This window comes from Pinus tabuliformis, chromosome 6, assembly GCF_031772625.1.
Source record: "Pinus tabuliformis cultivar Carrire ecotype Pingquan chromosome 6, CPIR1, whole genome shotgun sequence".
NCBI lineage: Eukaryota > Viridiplantae > Streptophyta > Pinopsida > Pinales > Pinaceae > Pinus > Pinus tabuliformis.
The window spans coordinates 231,315,224-231,334,704 of NC_142292.1; positions in this window are offsets into that span (position 1 = coordinate 231,315,224).

Sequence of the window (19,481 nt, forward strand, 5' to 3'; positions counted from 1 at the left end):
TCATTTCTATGAAACATCAAGGTAAATCTTGGCTTTCTTAAATGAAAAGAAGCCACATTTCTTGTGTAAAATCACTTCTCACTCTCATGTACCCCTATGTCTAAGTTATACTTTTGAAACTTAGCCTTCTGTTCTACTTTCACCTCACAAACTCACATTAACTCCTAATTTTACTATATAGCTCCCTAATTATTTCCCCATCCCCATTCACTACTAAAATTATATGAAATCCCCAAAAAATATTAAATAACCCCCCCCCCCCCTTTTTGGCATTATAGCCATATGTTTTTTTAGTCCGGGAAATAGTAGTCTATCTGGGGCTACTATTAACCCTTCCGCGTTCTAAACCCGGGGTTGTTTTAACCTCTGGTTAAAACAATAACCATGGTCTTCCCCTCTTTTATATACACCTAACCCTTGTAAGCGCTCATTATTAAAGTTTGACGTTTAAACGTTTATTTTAAACGCTGCCGTTGTGCTTAACCCATAAACCCACATTTTTCAAAGTTTTTGACCCCCCCCGCGGCATATTATTATTTCATAAAACGGGCGGGTCCCGTCCCTAACCTTCCATCACCTGACCTGTCCCATCGACCGTCAGATCTGGTGCACCCGAGATCTACGGTTGGCGGGTGTTTTCACACGCCCACATGCCGAAGGTTAGCGTCTGGGAGATCGGCGGTTTTCCCATCGTACTCCCGCCACGCGTCACCTCCTCGGCTGTGGCGGAGCCCCCTCCTCCCAAACCACCTAGGCGCTAAAGCGGTGCGACAAAACCTGGATACCGCCCTCGCCTGCATGACATCAGCGCCACGTTTCACCACGCGTCACCTCCCTGCGCCCTGCTGTTGTACCTTGTTTCCTGCCACCTCATCCCTCACCTGCCCGCGCCCTGCCGCCCTGTCAGCTGCCACATCACCCGTCTGTACCCGGGACCCGCCAAGGCCATCATGCTGACGTCATTCGGGAAAAACGCCAAAAAGTGCCAAATAACTATTTTTTGCATAAAAGCGCACAAATGACCATTGTTTTTTCATTTCTATTGTTCCGTTGGTTAAGTGCTGGTTCTCCCTTGTTACTCCTGGCATTCCCAAAGCTAAAAACGTCCAGCTGAGCTGCCGCAGCCTACAATTCGGCTTCATAGCCTACCTTCGCTCCAGCTCGTCCACTCTCGGCGCTGTTTCAACCAGGTATTTGTCATATCTTTCCCTTTTCGCTCCTGTTCTTTCATTTTATCCACTGCACATACTATAAGCCTGCAAATTTCCCCAATTGGCAGCTCTGCCACGTTTTAAGTCTTCATTCAAAACCACTGGAAACCCTTCACTTTAGAAAAAGCCTCGTAAGCCTTCTACCCATTTGCAAATTTCACTGGAAAGTTCCATTTAAGAGCTCGGCCTTCAGGAAAAATCTTGCAGCAACTCAGCATTGCCCTATTTTACCTTATTCCACGGTTTAAGTCAGTCCACTGAAACCATAATTGTCCTCGGCCCCTTTGCATTGTTCCTCACAGTCTCTAGCTCCAGATAATTCACTAAGAGAAGGGAAGTTGACACAAAATTCTGTAAAGTTGGTCTCTAACAGCATAAGCCCCTAAGCAGTCAAGCTACTGTTGCATTGAGTTCAGTTCCACCTACTTCTGCTAGTTATTGCAAACAAGTTTGTTAGCCAGTTGTTGCATTAGCCCTCCTTTCAGCTCAAGGATTCAAAAGCTGCATAATGGCCACTCCATCTGCTCTGAACATCACTCCCGTGAATCCACCAAGCAAAGAGCTCGAGTCAATGGCCTTGGCGGACACAGATTATCTCATTCAAGACCTAGTTGGGAACATGAATCATCTGCATACCTACTGCCAGCTGAGAAACAATTTTTTAAACAACTCTGACATGTATGGCATATGGGAGTCCAATTTGCCACATTATTTCCTCCCCTCTGTCAATATTTTTCCTGAGATTATTCACCTATGTGCTGCAAGCTATGAGCCAAGTCAGAGGGCTGTTAAGTCTCCATCTGGGAGCATACTTTTTTACATCACTCCGGACTCCATCAACCAGATGTTGAACTTCAAGCAGACTCAGATACTATTGCCCTTCTCCATGAATAACTTGCTAGAAGAAGCCTCCTGGCTCCCTGGCCCCAAGATTGAAAAAATTGCTAAGACATTTATGAGGGCAGATTGCCAACCTAAGGAACCACCCCCATTCCTTTATGACCATTTCAATGAGGTGGGCAAGCTACTTGTTGACATGATATCCTATGTGTTAGGCTTCACAACAAGTGAACATGTAGATGAGACAGTGTTGGTTCTGTTGTCTTCATTCAGCCAAGGACAGCCTCCTACTGTCAAGTATAATTATGCCAAGTTCATAGCAAATAAAATCCATGACCAGCTCATTAAACTAGATAGGCAGGGAGTTTTCAAATATTCCTCATACATCTATCATTTGTTCATGTATTATTAGTCTGAAAGCTTCCAGTGTCCCATCAAAAAATTGGATTCAAAGGGAGAAAGAAGATCTGTTATCTTCTGGTCATCAGTATTCTATCAAGTCCAGCATTCTCCTTACTCATACTGTGAGTTCATTGACTAGTTTGTTTATCCAGTCTCCTGCCTCTTAATGAAAGCTCCCCCACCCAGAATAACTTATGAGATGCAGAAGACGTTGCAGCTATCTAAGAACTACAAATTAGGTGATTGGTACCTATACCAGGATCACACTGTCATCAGAATCTATGGCTGCGAGCTTTGTCCTTACAGGGTCCCAAGATATGTACCAATGAGGCTGTTTGCCTTGGAATACTACAGGCAGCTTATTAATTCAGATTTGACTCATTTTCACAGCACCAAGAAGAAAGCTCAACTGAAATTTAAAGACCACCTAGGCCCCTTCATCATGAACAAGAAGGAAGGTTGGCAAGATGCTGACCTGATACTCAAGGATCAACTTAAGTTGAAAAGAAGTTTCTGGTGGGTCCCTTATGACCCACTTGGCTTTATTAATGCTAGAAGAGTCAAATATAGATTGACACCCTATGAACACTGCAAAATTCCACACATTGAAAAATATGCTAATCAAGATGCATGGGCACAAGGCACTTTAGTTGAAGAATTCACTCAGGAGGAAATTTTGGAGCAAACTGCTAAAGATCTTGAAAAAACTCTTGACTTGGATTCTGCTGACCAGGTAACTTTCAAGGTGCCATATCAAATTGAAGAAGGCACATCTACAGCTGCAGCTTCACAAGCCGCCCAAGGGGCATCCACATCAGCAACAGGTGCAGTCAAAGGAAAAGAGCCAATGGAGACAGAACAAGGAGTGGTCACAGAGCAGCCTGCTATTTTAATGGAACACTCCCAAGAACAGACTCCTCCACAACAAACAGAGGCACCCCAAATGCCAATTTTACAGACTCCTGCCCATGAGGAAAGAGGCAGAAAACGAGACCGAGAAGACTCCACACCGGCTAGCGAGTCTACACAGCAGCTCGAGGCCAAGAGGCAAAGGGTTGACTCCCCAATTGAAGAAGAAGTCAGTGAGGAAATCCTTGGAAGTCCAGGGAGAGGCAGAGAAGGAAGTCAACATACAGCTACAAGCTCTTTCCAACAAGAGCAAGACAGACAACATGGCATGGAGGTATCTTCCTCTACACAGCAAAGAAAGAAGTCAGTTGGCATTAAGGCCACCTTTAAAGAAATTAAGGCTCAAAATGAGCAGTTAAGAAGGCAATTGTATGACCAATTTCTTAAAGCAACACCTGCCAAACAGGAAAGATTAATGGCAGCGTATGACATTAAAGAAGAGAGGATGATTCTCACCCACTTCAAGCCCAAGATTCAGCAACCACAGTCAGTGGCAGACTATGTCAGGACAAGATTAGAGGTTCTAACCAAGGACATTCACCCCATGGATCAAATAGAGTTACATAAGCAAACAGGTGAGATGGTTTATGCCACCTTGGTAGAGAAGGCCACGCTGGCTCATGAATTGAAAGAATCTTTAAAGAATACCAATACTCAGCTTGATTTGGAAAGAATGTCCTCTACAGCTAGAGACAACATAATCAAAACGTTGGAAGACATTATTGTGGACTTAGGGCATGATCCTAAGGATCCTAAAGGTGTGAAAGCACTTATAAAAAAGAAAGATGATGATATTACTGCATTAAAGAAGAGATTGAGGTTGCTTCCTACTGAGCACCCTCAAACAGGAGAACTGGTCAAAGAGAAACAATCTGAGAATACATTGGATTTGCTGATGCAATTGAACCAGAGAGTAATTCAGATGGAAGGAGAGTTGGAGAGGGCACTACAAGGAAAGCAAGGAGAGTCGGCCTCCCATCCACCTCAAACAGTTCCAACTGTGGTTACTATTCCTCTTATGCAGGCAACAGCAACCCCTCCGATTGTTTCAGCAACTACAGCAGCAAAAACAACAGCGCCTGAATCAAGCATGAGCATGGATGATTTGACAAAAGCTGTCAATAAGCTTGAACTTCAAGCAACAGAAATAAAAGAGGCCAAAGAAAAATTGGCCAATCTAGAAGGAAAATATGATAAGTCCAAAATGACAGTGGCTGAGCAGACAAGGGAAATTAAGGCCTTGAAGGACAAAATAAAAGCCTTGGAGAAAGAGCTGTCTTTGGACAAAGCCCTGGCTGAAATAAAGAAAATTCTATGGGCCAAGATTAGTCAGTCAATCACAAGTCAATGGAGGTCAGTTCAGGCAATGTATGAACAGGTAGAACTAATTGGCCTTGCTCGGTCCGAAACTCAGAGAGCCAAAGCAGCATTGGGAAACATGCCTGAGCAGGCCAACAAAATGATCAACTTTTTAAATCATCAGACTAAGGAAGAGCTGGCATCATTGCACATCATGAACAGAACATATGCCATATTAACAACAAAGAGGGTGCTCACATTAAGAAGCTTTGTGCAAACTTTAGAAGCAAGATGTCGGGAAATACAAAGGGATGTAGACAATTTTGAAGTAAAGCTTGCAGCACTACAGACTAAAGGATTGCCTAGCCTACTGACCAGCGCTAGAAGGTTATTGACACATGACCAATATGCAACCAGGATCAATAATTATGTCACAAATCAGCTTACTGCTTCATCAAGTTCTACAGCACAAGCAGGACCTCCTTCAGGACAGACTCTCTATGACAAGCTGGAACACTTATTTTACATAGAGCATGAAGTCAACCATCTGTTTGAGATGCCACCTAACTATTACAAGTACACAGAAGCTGATGAGACACTCGTCAAGATACAACAGCATCAGTTACCTCCCGATGATTGGTGGCAGGCAATGCTGGCCATTTTGCCCAGGTAATTTCAGTTGCTGCCCCTTTTTGTTTATTTCAAGTCTCGGTCAAACTGTGAGTCAGTGAATGGAGGCATGAAAGCACCGGACAGAGTGGTTAAGGAACGCGCAGAGCAGGTTGGAGCAGTCACGAAGCAAAGAGCTGGGACGGCAAGCCTAAGAGCGCGGATTTTTGAAAGCGCAGTCCAGCCGACTCGAATGAACTCAAAGGTCAACATTCGCTGACAGAAAAGAACAGCTGTTACATTTGTCTTTATTTCAGCATTTACTTTCTCATCAACCGCTCCTAAGAGTTGGTAAAGAAGTTATGAGCTATTAACTCATCATCTAGATATTTTTGTATCTAGTTTTTGTATATATACCACCCTCTGCATTGTAAAAAGGGTTGGTCGGCTAATGTACTCCAAGAAAGACTCGCACTGTATATTTTGGTATTTTCTATAATCAAAGACTACTGAAAGCTTGGAGAATGCACTATTTGATGTGTTGTTAATGGTTTGAAGAATTGAATGTGGAATTCTTGTGCTGCAGTATGAATCAATAAGTGTTCCTTACCTCTGTTATTTCAATTTCACATATGCCCAAGTCACTGAACAAAGGATTGGTTTAGAATTTGCTTAGCTCCACTCTACGCTCAGTTTCTGTGGCTTCTTAATGTTTTCCTCTTGATTTAGGCATTAATATGAATTCTGTTATGGCTCATGTTTGATCTATTTCACATATAAATGACTGTTATCTAGGAATTCTTAATTGCTCCTAGATAGGGCTCATTTATCCTCTTTCTGCTAACCTGAATGAGAGATTCTTAATTGCCCCTCATTCCTTAGCCTTTAATCCATCTCTTTTACCTTGAATGATTGTTTCATATGCAGCTGTCTTGCTCCATATTTCCTTCTTATGACCAAGAAAACGCACCAGCAGTCTTACTCCATGACTCCATGCCCAATGGTTTGAAACTTATCACACTATGTTTTGCCTCTTTACTTGAAAGCATCATCCTTCCCACCAAAACACAAACAAAACCCCTTGAACTCAATAACTAGCCTAGAAACCTTATCAACAAAGCTAAATCAGAAAGAGAGAGCCCTCTCTGATTGCAGGTGGGCTAGAACCTGCAGTCCAAAGATTGGTTTGTGGTTACCTCAGCCGTATCCTTTAGGAGCTTAAGGAAAACCTGAGTGATAACATAAACTTCTAACCCAAAGTCCATAACCCATTGCGTAAACATTATAAAATATTAAATATACGGGCGGGTCCCCGTGCCGTATCTCACCAGCACCTACGCTTCCCGTCAATCGTTGGATCGTGCCCGCCAGATCCAACGGCCTGCATTGATATCGGAGCCGCCCCGCAATACGAAAGTTACCTCCCGATAGAAAGCGGTTTTTCCACCGTACGTAGGGACGCGTGGCCCGTTTCTATTGCATCGGGCCCGCTCTGACAGAAACCGCTCCCGTACCAAAAGCGGTCCGATGCAAACCACTTACCGCTTGTCCTCCCCGCCGCCCACGTCATACACCACACCAGCACCCGCGCTACTGTACAGTCCGCCGTGGCCGCCCCGTCACCCATCCACGTCAGCTGCCACATTACCCTCCATACCATGCTACAGGACTAGGTGACATCATGCTGATGTCAGCACAAAAAGCACCAAAAAGTCTGAAAAACCACAAATTTTCGTTAAAACTCACGAAAGTGATGTTTTTGTTTATTTTTATGTGACCAATGGTGAAAGTTTGTGCATGAAAAATACGTCGAATCCGCCATCAACTTCCTAGTCCATCACCTAGGCGTGTTCAACCTGCAAACCCGACCTCCTCGGCTCTACCTGCAACTGCACTCCATAGCAAAGCCTCGAATAAATAGGTATTTACCCGGGAACGCCGATAAACCCTATTTTTTCATAATTTCTCTGCAAAAGATCACCAATACAGCTAAATTCAACTCAAAAAGCATTATCACCCGTAAGCTCTTCCAGTCTGCTTCACTGTGTAACTATACTTACGAGCAAAACCTGCCAATTCTATAGCTCTCTGCAAATTGCCCTGAAGCTTGAAATTGAGCTCATTCTCGCCTGTAAAACCATCAAGAAAGCACCTGCAGGCGAAGCGATCTTTTCACCATTTTCTCAGCTTCCTAGCTAAACTCTGAAGACTTGGTTTTTTCTTTGAATCTTGCCCAGAGAGGCCATTTCCATATTAATTCAATTTGCAGCATTCCTGTCAAAAAACCCACTGTTAGGATTCTGTTTCCTGTTAAAATATAAGACCAAATCCAACTATAATCCTAGTAAATCATGGAGGCTCCAGTGGCCCTGAATATTGCACCATTAAATGCACCTCATAGAGAGTTAGAGGATACCTCTTGCCGATAGAGACTTTCAAATTGATGATATGGAGGGAGACAAGCCTCACCTTCAAGCTTTCTGTGAAATAAGGAATAAATTCAGAAACAATGCTGACCTATTTGGAATATGGGAATCTAATATGCCTATATATTACCTGCCTTCAGTGAATGTCTTCCCTGACTTCATCCATCAATGTTGTGCTAATTATGAGCCTTCTCAAAGGGCAGTCATGGACCCTTCCGGAAATGTCCTCTTTTACATTACCCCTCAGTCCATAAATGAGATGCTACAATTCAAGCCAACTCAACCTTTGGTCCCCCTTCCATGAAACAATTGCTGGATTAAGCCTCAAAGTTGTCCTCTGCAGAAGTTGACCGAATTGCCAAGCTGTTTATGCCACCAGAGTGTTACTCTAGATTCAAAATCCCCTATCACCATGCTTGCTTTACTGAGGATGGAAAAATTCTCATAGACATGATTTCCTACATCCTGGGATTCAGAACAAGTGAAATTGTGGATGAGAATGTCTTTGCTTTGATGTCCATGTTTGCTCTAGGACAGCCCCCTGCTGTCAAGTATGATTATGCCACCTTCATAGCTAACAAAATTCATGAGTAGTTCATGAATTTGGAGAGAGAAAGGGTGTTCAAATACACTTCATATATATATCATTTGCTGCTGTACTATCAATCTGATAGTTTCCCGGTTTTCCTTAAAAAATTGGATGCTAGGGGGGAGCGAAGGTCTGTGATATTTTGGTCCTCAGTGTTCCATCATGTTAATTTCTCCCCATACACATACTGTGATTTCATTGACCTTTTTATCTATCCAGCCACTTGCTTATTGTCAATAGATCCTCCTCCCAGGCTCACTGCTGAAATGCAGAGAATCCTACATCTCTCAAAGGGATACAACATTGGTGACTGGTACTACTACCAAAACCACACTGTAATAAGGATTTATGGCTGTGAATTAGCCCCTTACAGACTACCAAAATATGTCCCCATGAGACTCTTTTCCTTGGAGTACTATCGACAGTTCAACAGTGCAGATTTAACTCACTTCTATGGTGCTAGGAAAAAGGCACAACTTAAAATAAGACATCAATTGGGCCCCTTTATCTTTAATAAAAGGGAAGAAGCATGGAAGGATGCTGACACTATTCTGAGAGAGAAACTTAAGCTCAAACTAAGTTTCCATTGGGCACCATATGACCCTGAAAATTTCGTAAGCTTTAGAAGAGTTAAAAACAAGCTCACAGCGTATGTGCACCACAGAATCCCTGAAATTGAACAATATGATAATCAACAGGAATGGGTAGAGGGCACACTAGTGGAAGAGCTTACTGAAGAAGAGATAACAAAAAAAGCAATCAAAAACCTTGAAAAATCAGTTGACCTGGAATCTTTTGGATAGGTGTTTTTCACATTGCCTCGACACCTTGGAGCGGGCACGTCATCTGCCAGAAATTCCCAACAGCCTGCCCAAGAAAGTGCTCCGCCAGCAGAAACATCTAAAGGAAAAGAGGTGCAGCATTCAAAGCAGTAGGTGCACCACTCCGAGCAGCAAGAGACCATGGCAGACTGGCCAGTTTCAACAGATGAACAAAGTCAAGGGCAAGACCCTTCAACACAAGCAAAGGTGACTGAAATCCCTGTGTTACAGACTCCTCTTAATGAGGAAAGGGCCAAGTAAAGGGATAGACAGGGAGAGACACCCACAAGGGCATCTACAGATCAGCAAGGAGAAAAGAGACAAAGATTAAATCCTTATTCAGAAGAAGAATTTCCAGAGGGGCCAACTGAACAACAATTTCCACCAAGTATGGAAACATCAGCTAGCTCCTTTCAGCTAGAGCAAGAGAGACAACAAGGTGTGGAGGTTACATCCACCAGGAAACAGAGCAGACAGGGCTCTGACATCAAGAAGGCATTCACTGATATCAAGGCCAGAAATGAGCCAGTAAGGTTCCAGCTCTATAACCAATTGCTAAGAATGGCTCCCACTAATCAACAAAGGCTAATGGCAGCCTATGATATCCAGGAAGGGAAAATGACCCTCAGTCATTTCAGACCTACAACGCAGCAACCACAATCAGCTGCTGACTATATCAGAACCAATCTGGAAGTTCTCTCCAAAGACATCCATCCAATGGACCAGATTGAATTACACAAACAAACCGGCGAAATGGTATATTCTACCTTGGCAGACAAAACATTATTGGCTCATAGATTGCAAAATTCATTGCACAATACTTCTGCCCAACTAGAATTAGAGAAGGCCTCCTCAATGGCTAAGGATAATAGAATCAAATCCTTGGAGGAGATTATTATAGAGTTGGGACATGATCCCAAGGATCCTAAGGGCATTCAGGCCTTGATCAAAAAGAAAGAGGAAGACATAGCAGCCCTCAGAAGACAACTCAGGCTGCCAGCTACAATACATCCTCAAACTACAGAGGTGGCACAACAAAAAGAAGAGGAGGATGTAGTAAGCTTGCTCATGAGGATGCATAAAAGACTGATAGAAACAGAGAGTGCCTTGGAGGCATCATTGTAAGGAAGACGGGGAGAGTTGGCTTCTCAGCCAGTTCAAACAACTCACATTCTTACAGCTGCTCCTCCTACGGTCACTGCAGCAGCCCCCTTACTGATCCAACATCAATAGCAGGTACCTCAACTCCAGCCTCAACTTCAGCAGCAGTTTCAGCAACAACTACAGCAGCAGCAGAGCAAGAGGCCAGCCTGAGTATGGAGGATATGATGAAAGAAATAAAGGCTCTAGAAGTACAGATGGCAGAATTGAAAGAGGCCAAAGAAAAGCTGGCCAAAATTGAGGTAAGATATGACAAATCAAAGATGGATGTAGCTGAGAAGACGAGGGAAGTAAAAACCTTGGAGAAAAGAATAAAGGAGCTGGAGAAGGAGCTTACTCTTGATAAGACTCTAGCTGAAGTCAAGAAAATTTTGTGGGCCAAAATTGGCCAATCCATTACTGACCAATGGCAATCAATTGAAACTATACATGAGCAAATGGAATTGATAGGCTTAGCTCAATTTGAAAATCAAAAGGCTAGAGCATCATTAGGAAATATGCCTGAGCAAGCCAATAGAATGATTCAATTTCTGAACACTCATACCAAAGAGCAGTTGGCAGCAATAGGTATCAGGAACAGGACAGATACCATCTTACTAGTGAAAAGGGTGCTGACCCTAAGGAATTTTGTGCAAACTCTGGAAAGAAAATGCCAAGAAATGCAGGCAGAGGTAAATGACTTCAGAATAAAGTTTGCAACATTATAGAGCAGAGGGCTACCCAGTTTATTAACCAGCACTGGAAGACTGCTATCACATGAGCAATATGCCAACAGGGTAAATAACTATGCCTCCAATCAAATTACAGCATCCTCAAGCACCTCAGAAGAAACAGGGCCTCCCTCTGGACAGAGTCTTTATGACAAACTAGAAAATCTGTTCTACATTAAACATGAGATAAACCACCTTTTTGAAGTCCAGCCCAACTTTTATAGATACACTGAAGCTGATGAAACACTGATAAAGATACAAAGACATCAGTTGCCTACAGAGGATTGGTGGAAAGGAATGCTGGAGACATTGCTCAGGTAATTTTGTTTATTTTTTTTGATCAGCTACAGGTCAGCAAATACAGAGGCACGGTCCACCTGTCAAAGGGAAGAGAATAGCAAAAAGCAGAAATTGAATGGTGACTACAGCTCGTTAATGAAAACTAAACACTGATGACGAGGCCAGGACAACAAGACAACAACATAGCAACATCAAGGCAGCAAACGCAGAATGAATGCGCAGCAACCAGCCGACTCACTCAGCCCAGAAAGTCAAAATACCTCTGACAAATTGGACAGCTAGCACATTCACATTTACTACAACATTTATTTCCCTCATTTACTTCTTCTTAAGAGTTGGTAAAGGAAGTTATGACTTCAGAACTTATCTTCACGATATTTTGTATCTCCCTATTTGTATAAATACCTCCCCATAATATGTATTTGGGGTTGGTGATTTTCTCTCTAGACCGTGCTGTAAATTCTGAGACTGTTTTAATACAAAAGCTGTTGAAGTTCACTGTTGATGACTGTTTGTATGTGGATTTGATGTTCTGGAACCTGCTATAGAATTCCTGTGTCATTCTATGGATCAATAAGTTATTCTAAACTGTGTTTTATGTTTTCTGTGTTTGAAAATTCCATATATGTTCCATAATCTTGGTAACAGAGAAAAAGAATAGCCCAGGATTTGTTTAAAGGCACCCTGTGTTCAATCTCTGCTATTAACTGTGTTTTCTTCAGAATTAGTCATAAATATGAATTCTTAGTTGCTCATGTTTGTACTGATTCTTTCACTTTGGATATTACCTAGGAATTCTTTATTGCTCCTTGATAATATTCATGCACTTTCCCTCTGCCAGCATAATGAAAGATTCTTGATTGCCTTTCATTCCCTGACTTCATTCCATCAATTTCAGATTTGAAAATTGTTCCAAAACTGCCTATCTTGCTCTGTAGCATTACCATTTACCCAAGAAACACTTTCAGTAGTACTCCATCATTGCCTCCATTGCCCAATGGTATAAACTGTTTTTGGACTTGCATCACAGCTCTGCCTGAAATCACCATCCAACAAACTTAAAACAAAACCTGTACATCATAACTAGCCTAAAATATTTCAAAACAAAGCTAAATTACAAAGAGAGAGCCCTCTCTGGTTGCAGATTGGCTAGAATCTGCAGCTAAAAGATTGGTTAGTGATTACCTCGGCCGTATTCCCTTCAGGAGGTAGGGAACAACCTGAGTGATAACAGGTGGCAAAGCATGTTGGAAATCCTATAAGCATGTTTCAACTTTTGTTTTACCCAGGATACAACAAATACCATAAAGCAGAGGATTGGAACGCATAATATTCGTGCGGGGCAACAACCTATCAAATCAAAGTTAAATACGCCTGAAAAAGCTGAGGCAATAGCGCAGAATATTAGTGGAAATAGCCATCGGCCGACTCACCGAGCTTACAGTCAACACATCTCACCAACTGAGCAGCCATCACAACAACATTTACTTCTTCATTTATTTCTCACTGTTTTCAAGATCATTTACTTCTCCTGTAAAGTAGGTAGAGTGAGTTATTGCTAGATATTATCTCGTTGAGATATTTTGTAAACATTTTTGTACAAATACCTCCCCAAGCGAAGTATTCGGGGTTGGTGATACATTTCTTAGACTGCGCTGTAACTCTGAAAACCTTCTGAATACAAAAGCTGTTGGAATCCATTGTTGCTGGACTCTCTGGATGTGGAATTGATAGCAGAGGACCATGTTACAGAATTCTTGAATCATCTTATGGATCAATAAGTCTCTCTTACTTGTGTTTTCAGTTTCTATGTTTACTATATCATATATGTTTCATGATCTGAATAATAGAGAAAAAGAATAACTCAGAATTTGTTTGTTTACACTTTGTGTTCAATCTCTGTTATTATTAATGTTTTCTTCAGAATTAGCATAAGTAGGAATTCTTAACTGCTCCTGTTTCCCCTGGTTCTTACATCTTGAATATTAGCTAAGGAATTCTTAACTGCTCCCTAGCAATAATCATCCACTTTCCCTCTGTCTGCATGATGAAGGATTCTTAATTGCCCTTCACCCACTGACTCCATCCCATCTGATTCTAGCTTATAAATTGTTCCATGATTGATTACCTTGCTTTGTAGTACCACCCTCTGTCAAAGAAACCATATCCAGCAGTTCATCCTCATAGACTCCATTAGCCCAATGGACTGAACTTCTCAGATTTACACCCCTGTTCTATTGAATATCACCATCCAAAAATCAAACAAACCTTTGTACTTCATAACTAGCCTAATATAACTCAAAACAACGCTAAATCATAAAGAGAGAGCCCTCTCTGGATGCAGATAGGCTAGAATCTGTGTCTAAAATATTGGTCTGTGGTTACCTCGGCCATATTCCCTTTTCTAAAACTTTTGGGGAACAACCTGAGTGTTAACAGTATCCATAGTTGCCTCTCATAGGGATTGCATAGGTGGCTGCAGAGGGGAATCCTGTGGCACCTGAGGCTGATGTTACATCACATTCAGTAGTACTTCTGGAGGGTACCCTTGCGAAGCTTGGGTGCTTGCACCGGAAAATGCTGTTGTCTGGAGTTTAGCGTAACTACTTATGATACCTTCGCTAGTAGGCCTGGGGTGTAATTACCCCAGTCTATTTTCGGAAGGCCCTTGATTTTGGCTTTCTTGTATTTTGGTGTCTGGTCCTAATCACCCGGAGCAAAAATACTTGAAATTTGTTTGATTTCTTGTATCTTTAGGGAATTTTAGAGAGTGCTCTTTGCTCCTAGTTGGCCTAGCTTTAAATTTTTTTGAGTCTTTAAGTAGATTTCTTAAAAATAATTCAAAGTGGCTGATTGACCAGCTCGTCGGTCTAGGAGACTTCATGGGCTATCACCTACGAGTCCTGAGCCTTCTCCTTGAAGGCATAGGAGCAATACTGCCAATGGTTTTCAACCAGTGGCAGCAGGTGCATCGGAGATTGATCCTCTGGTTGGAGTCATTGATTCACAAGATAGACCTGGTACAAGTAGAGAGTTAGAGAGGAACACTCTAGTTCTTTCTTGAGTCCTCTTCCAGTTGAAAGACAATATTGAGGTTGAAGAGCTTTTAGAGTCTATTGCGGCTCCTAATTCTCCTCTTCCTCCTGATCATCCAGACGTTTTATTATACATCGAAACTCCAACCAACAGGCCTTCAAGCCCAGGTTTACATCGATCTTTTCCTTTGATGACCACTGCTGGAAGCATGGCATCCACGACAAGTGCCATGAGTATGCAAACTCCTGTATCTTTGTAAGGAGGAGAAACAATGTTTATACCTTCTGTTACTCCTAGCACTGTTATAGTTGGTTCTGCTTCCATTCCATCTTCAAGTGGAAGTTCTCAAGCTATTGCCTCTGGCATTGGCTTTTTCCCTTTTGGAATGCCGACTAGTACGATTCCTTCAGTTTCATTGAGTATTCCATCAGCTTCCTCCACATCCATGACAAGCGGATAAACTTCTTTTTAGGGTTTCCTGTTTCTGGGAGGTCATATACCACATTCCAACCCAACTGTGGGATCAATGCCTTTTTTCGTTACAGGTCAAAGTTATAATCCATATCAAAGTTGGACAAACCCTGCGGTTAGTGGGTTAGGAGCCATGAATCAATCTTATTTTGACAAACAAGGGAATATGCCGTATTCCTTTGTCAATTCTTTCCAGAATTTTTCTCCCTATGCTAATGCATGGAATCCTTATTAGGGGATTTCTGCTCCTTTTAACACTTCTTTAGGGGGTAACTTTAGTAGTTACAGAGGTTTTTCACCAAGAGTTGGTCAAACTCCAAATTTTTCTGGATCACAAGGGGATCCTTATGGTTCAGTCGAGTCTACGAGTTACTTCGGGCAACCTGGTGCCTTCACAAATCCAGGACATTCTTTTTAGAATGTTGGGAGTTCCGCTCACACTGGGTGGAATCCTCAGGGTATGCCACATCTCCCTTTTCTAGCAACTTTAAACTTGCTAGATCTCTCTAATTTGACTAATGATCTGATCAGGTATAACCTGATTTGGCCTCTGGTCCCAACCAAACTTCCCTTTGATATACTAAAATTCGAGGGGAAGGCTAGTGAAGATCCGGGGGACCACATAACCACTTTCCACTTATGGTGTTCGTCCAACTCCCTAATAGATGATTAAATCAGGTTGAGATTATTTCAACGTACCCTAACTGGAAATGTGGCTAAGTGGTACATAGAATTTCCATGGGGAACCTTCACTTCTTTCGGTGATTTGGCTACTATCTTTTTAAACCATTTCCAATTGCCTGTCCGATATGATGCCAAAACTGAGCTTCTGGCTAATTTCCAACAGGATTAGGCAACACACATTTCGGATCATATCTAGGAATGGAGGAGAAGAGGCTCATTAAAGCCGATATCCCACAAGAATTCCTTCTTGAATGGTTTCTTAAATGATTACAACCTGAGATCTCTAAGGACGTGTCCCTCTCTAGTATTTTCACTGAAGAGCAGGCTATTTTCAGGGCCCAGCAGTTAGAATTGATATATTCTCAGTTTGGGGTTCTTAAAAAAATTCTACCTGATGCTCCTAGATTTAAGGTGGATATAGCCAAACCGAAACCAAGTCCCCACGCCGATGGGTTAGTCGAATCAATTGATGTTAACATGGTTAACCTGTTGAATCAATTGCAGTAGTTGTCTTTACAAACTGCTTCCTCTATGCAGGCATCACCATCTGTATCTACACCCTCTCAACCTATGTCTATAAATGCCGTCCAAACTTCTAACCCGAAAGGAAACCAACAATCCAATGGGAAGAAGAAAGGACGAGGTAGGAAGAAGAACCAGGATGGGAAGGGCAATGCAAACAAACCCGGAAATGATGCCGGAGGGGGTAAGAAAGAGTCTAGGAAAAAGGTGAAATTTCCCTACAAGTTATGCAATGGAGATCATTTGACTCATCTCTGCCCTAAGATCTAAGACGCTCAGCGCTTATTAGTGCAACAGGGGTCTTCTAGCTCAAAGGTTATTCTCACTAACCCTTTTCCCCAAGGGCAACAATTACTTGCTGGCGCGAACTCAAATGCTGGTACCCCCACAGGGGGCAACCAGGAAGGGGATAATTCGTCAAATGTCTTCATGATGAGCTTGCATATCGACGTCACTATGCAATCATGTGATTATGGTGAATCAAAATCATCTAAGGCTAGTCTACTTCCGATGCGTCAGAACCACTCCATATTGAGAGGTCCTCTATTGAGTCTATACCTCGGATGTCGAAAGGCTGCGCAAAGCGCTCGATCATCAACCCTAATGCTAGGGCAGCCTAGAACTACTTGATTGTAGAAGATATGGCTTAGAGTCCTTGTGCTATATCAGCGTTAAAGGTACTCCAATCGTGCCCTACTCAGAGGAGTGCTTTGCTCTCGGTAATCGGAGTAGTAGATTCGAAAAATTCTCTTGTGCTCACTTTTGATATGTCAAATGTCAAAAAGAGACTTCCCCATCATATGGTTTTCCAGATAAAGTCTACATATAAAAAAACTAACATCTTTCGAACTGTTATAGATGAGGGAGCTTCCACATGTGTGATGTCCATGTCATATTGGAAGGCCATTGGATCGCCTCAAGTTGTTCCTTCACTGACTCTATTGACGACATTTGATGGACATTCTCATAGGCCGCATGGGATTATTCCAGCCTTTCCCATCTATGTTGGGGGAAAGGTAGTAAATATTGAGGTAGAAATAGTCGATGCCAACTTGGATTACAACCTCCTCTTAGGCAGGAATTGGATATATCAGATGGATGCCATAGTTTCATCATTATTTCACATCCTTTGTTTTCCTCATGAGGGAAGGATTGTAAAAGTGGATTAGATGGATTATTCTCTGGGTGACTCCCACACATCTTCTGACTCTACTGTTCCATTAGTGGACAATCCTAGGCAACCTATTGAGAATTTAGGAGTTGGAATGTACTCTTATTTAATGGGTATTTTTGATCTTCCTGCTCCTTCAGCTAGAATCAATGCCATTTCATCCTCCAAGGGACCTTCTCGAAGAGAGTTCTTTCGAACTCATTATTTTTCAGACCCTTGGCCTTTACCCTCATCTACCACCACATTAGATGGAGGACAGGTAGGTGGAATGGCATGTCCTATGTCTGCAACAGAAATTTCTTATCAGTCTATTGTTAACTCTGCAGACTCCCATCCTACTCCTTTCTCACCTGAGGAGTTAGATGGAGATGTGGCTCCGGCTTGGACCCTTGATTCAACTTCAGCTCAGGATTGCTTAGATACAGTTTTACCATCTGAGGAAGCAATTCTTGAAGCAATGATGGGTGTTGATAGACCATGGGATGATTTACATCATCGTTCATATTTCCTCCCTCATTTGCGAGAAATTGAGTCAAGTTTGTCCAGTCCTTCTACTAGTGATGTTCATACAGTTTTAAACCCTTTGGCCCTAGCACAGTTTTCTGTCGAAGGTAACATGTTTTTCATCTCACGAACTGTACTAGTGAACATATCTAGGAATCCTAACATAATAAAAAATGTCTTCGTCGGAGCTAACTGTTCCCCCAAAGAAATTCAAATTTATGTTGATCTCTTCAAAGAGTCTCGTGATGTGTTCACTTGGTCTTATGAGGAAATGCCTGGAATTGATCCATCTATAGTCCAGCATGAGATCAAGACATACAAAAATGCTAAACCTATTCGTCAAAAGCTTCGATTGGTCAATCCTAGAAAAGTAGTAGCTATTAAAGCTGAAGTTGAAAAGCTGCTCAAGGCAGGCTTTATATACCCCATTCCTCTAACAGAGTGGGTCTCTAATCCAGTCCCTGTAGACAAAAAGCAAGGAATGATCTGAGTATGTATTGACTTTAGGGACCTAAATAAGGCTTGTTCAAAAGAAAATTACCCCATGCCCTTTATTGATCAAATTATTGATGAATGTGCGGGTAATGATTTTTTTCGTTCATGGATGGATTCTCTGGTTACAATCAAATTACTATCCGTCCAGAAGATCAGCACAAGACAACCTTTATTTGTCCTTGGGGTACGTTTGCATACAAAAAGATGCCTTTTGGCCTAAAAAATGCTGGAGCCACTTTTCAGCGGGCCATGTCTTACGCTTTTCACGACATCAAACATGTTATCGAAGCATATCTAGATGATTTAGCTGCTCGTTCTCGAAAGAGAATTGATCATCCTAAGCATCTTCGGTTGGTTTTTGAGCGATGTCGTTTTTATAAAATTTGGTTGAATCCAAATAAGTGCGTTTTTGCAGTCACATTAGGTCAGTTGTTAGGATTCATCGTATCAACAGAGGGGATTCATGTTGATCCCTTCAAGGTTGAGGCAATACTTCAATTGCCTCCCCCATCTTCCATACGTCAACTTCAAAGTCTCCAAGGAAAGGCAAATTTCTTGAGGAGATTCATCGCCAATTATGCTGAGATCACAAAAGGATTTATGCATTTTCTTAAGAAAGGAGTCCCATTTTTATGGGATGATTTCGCACAATGATCTTTTGATGCTTTGAAAAAAGAATTAATCTCTGCTCCATTGTTGAGTCCACCTGATTATAGCAAAGATTTCATCTTGTATCTCGCTGCAACAGAATCAATCATCGGTATGGTTCTGGTTCTGAAATATGATGCCTTATCTGAGCATGTAGTCTACTATCTAAGTCGAGGTTTGATAGGCCTTGAACCACACTATTTTCCAATCGAGAAATTTTCTTTGGCAGCTGTCCATGTTGTCTAGTGGCTTCGGCATTAAATTCTGCTTCGAAAAATGCTTGTCTTAGCAGTCGTTAATCCATTTCAGTTTGTTCTCTGTAGGCGAGTGATTGGGGGAAAATATAATAGATGGATTGTCATCTTGCAAGAAATTAATTCAATCTCGAATTCATGTCGGATAAATCTAAGAAATATTTAGTATTTGTGGATTGATATTAGAGCTGCCTTGTGAGGAAGAAATTATTCACGAGGAAAATTTTCCTGATGAACATTTATTTCTTATTTCTTCACAAGATCCTTGGTATGGGGATATCATTATATATCTCCAGACTTCGAAGTTTCTGCCCTCTTTTTCCAAAAATGAGCGTAGAAAGTTGTGTCACCTCGCCAAGAATTATGTTATTATAGGTGACTGATTGTATCATCACGGGATTGATTCAATCCTTAGGTGT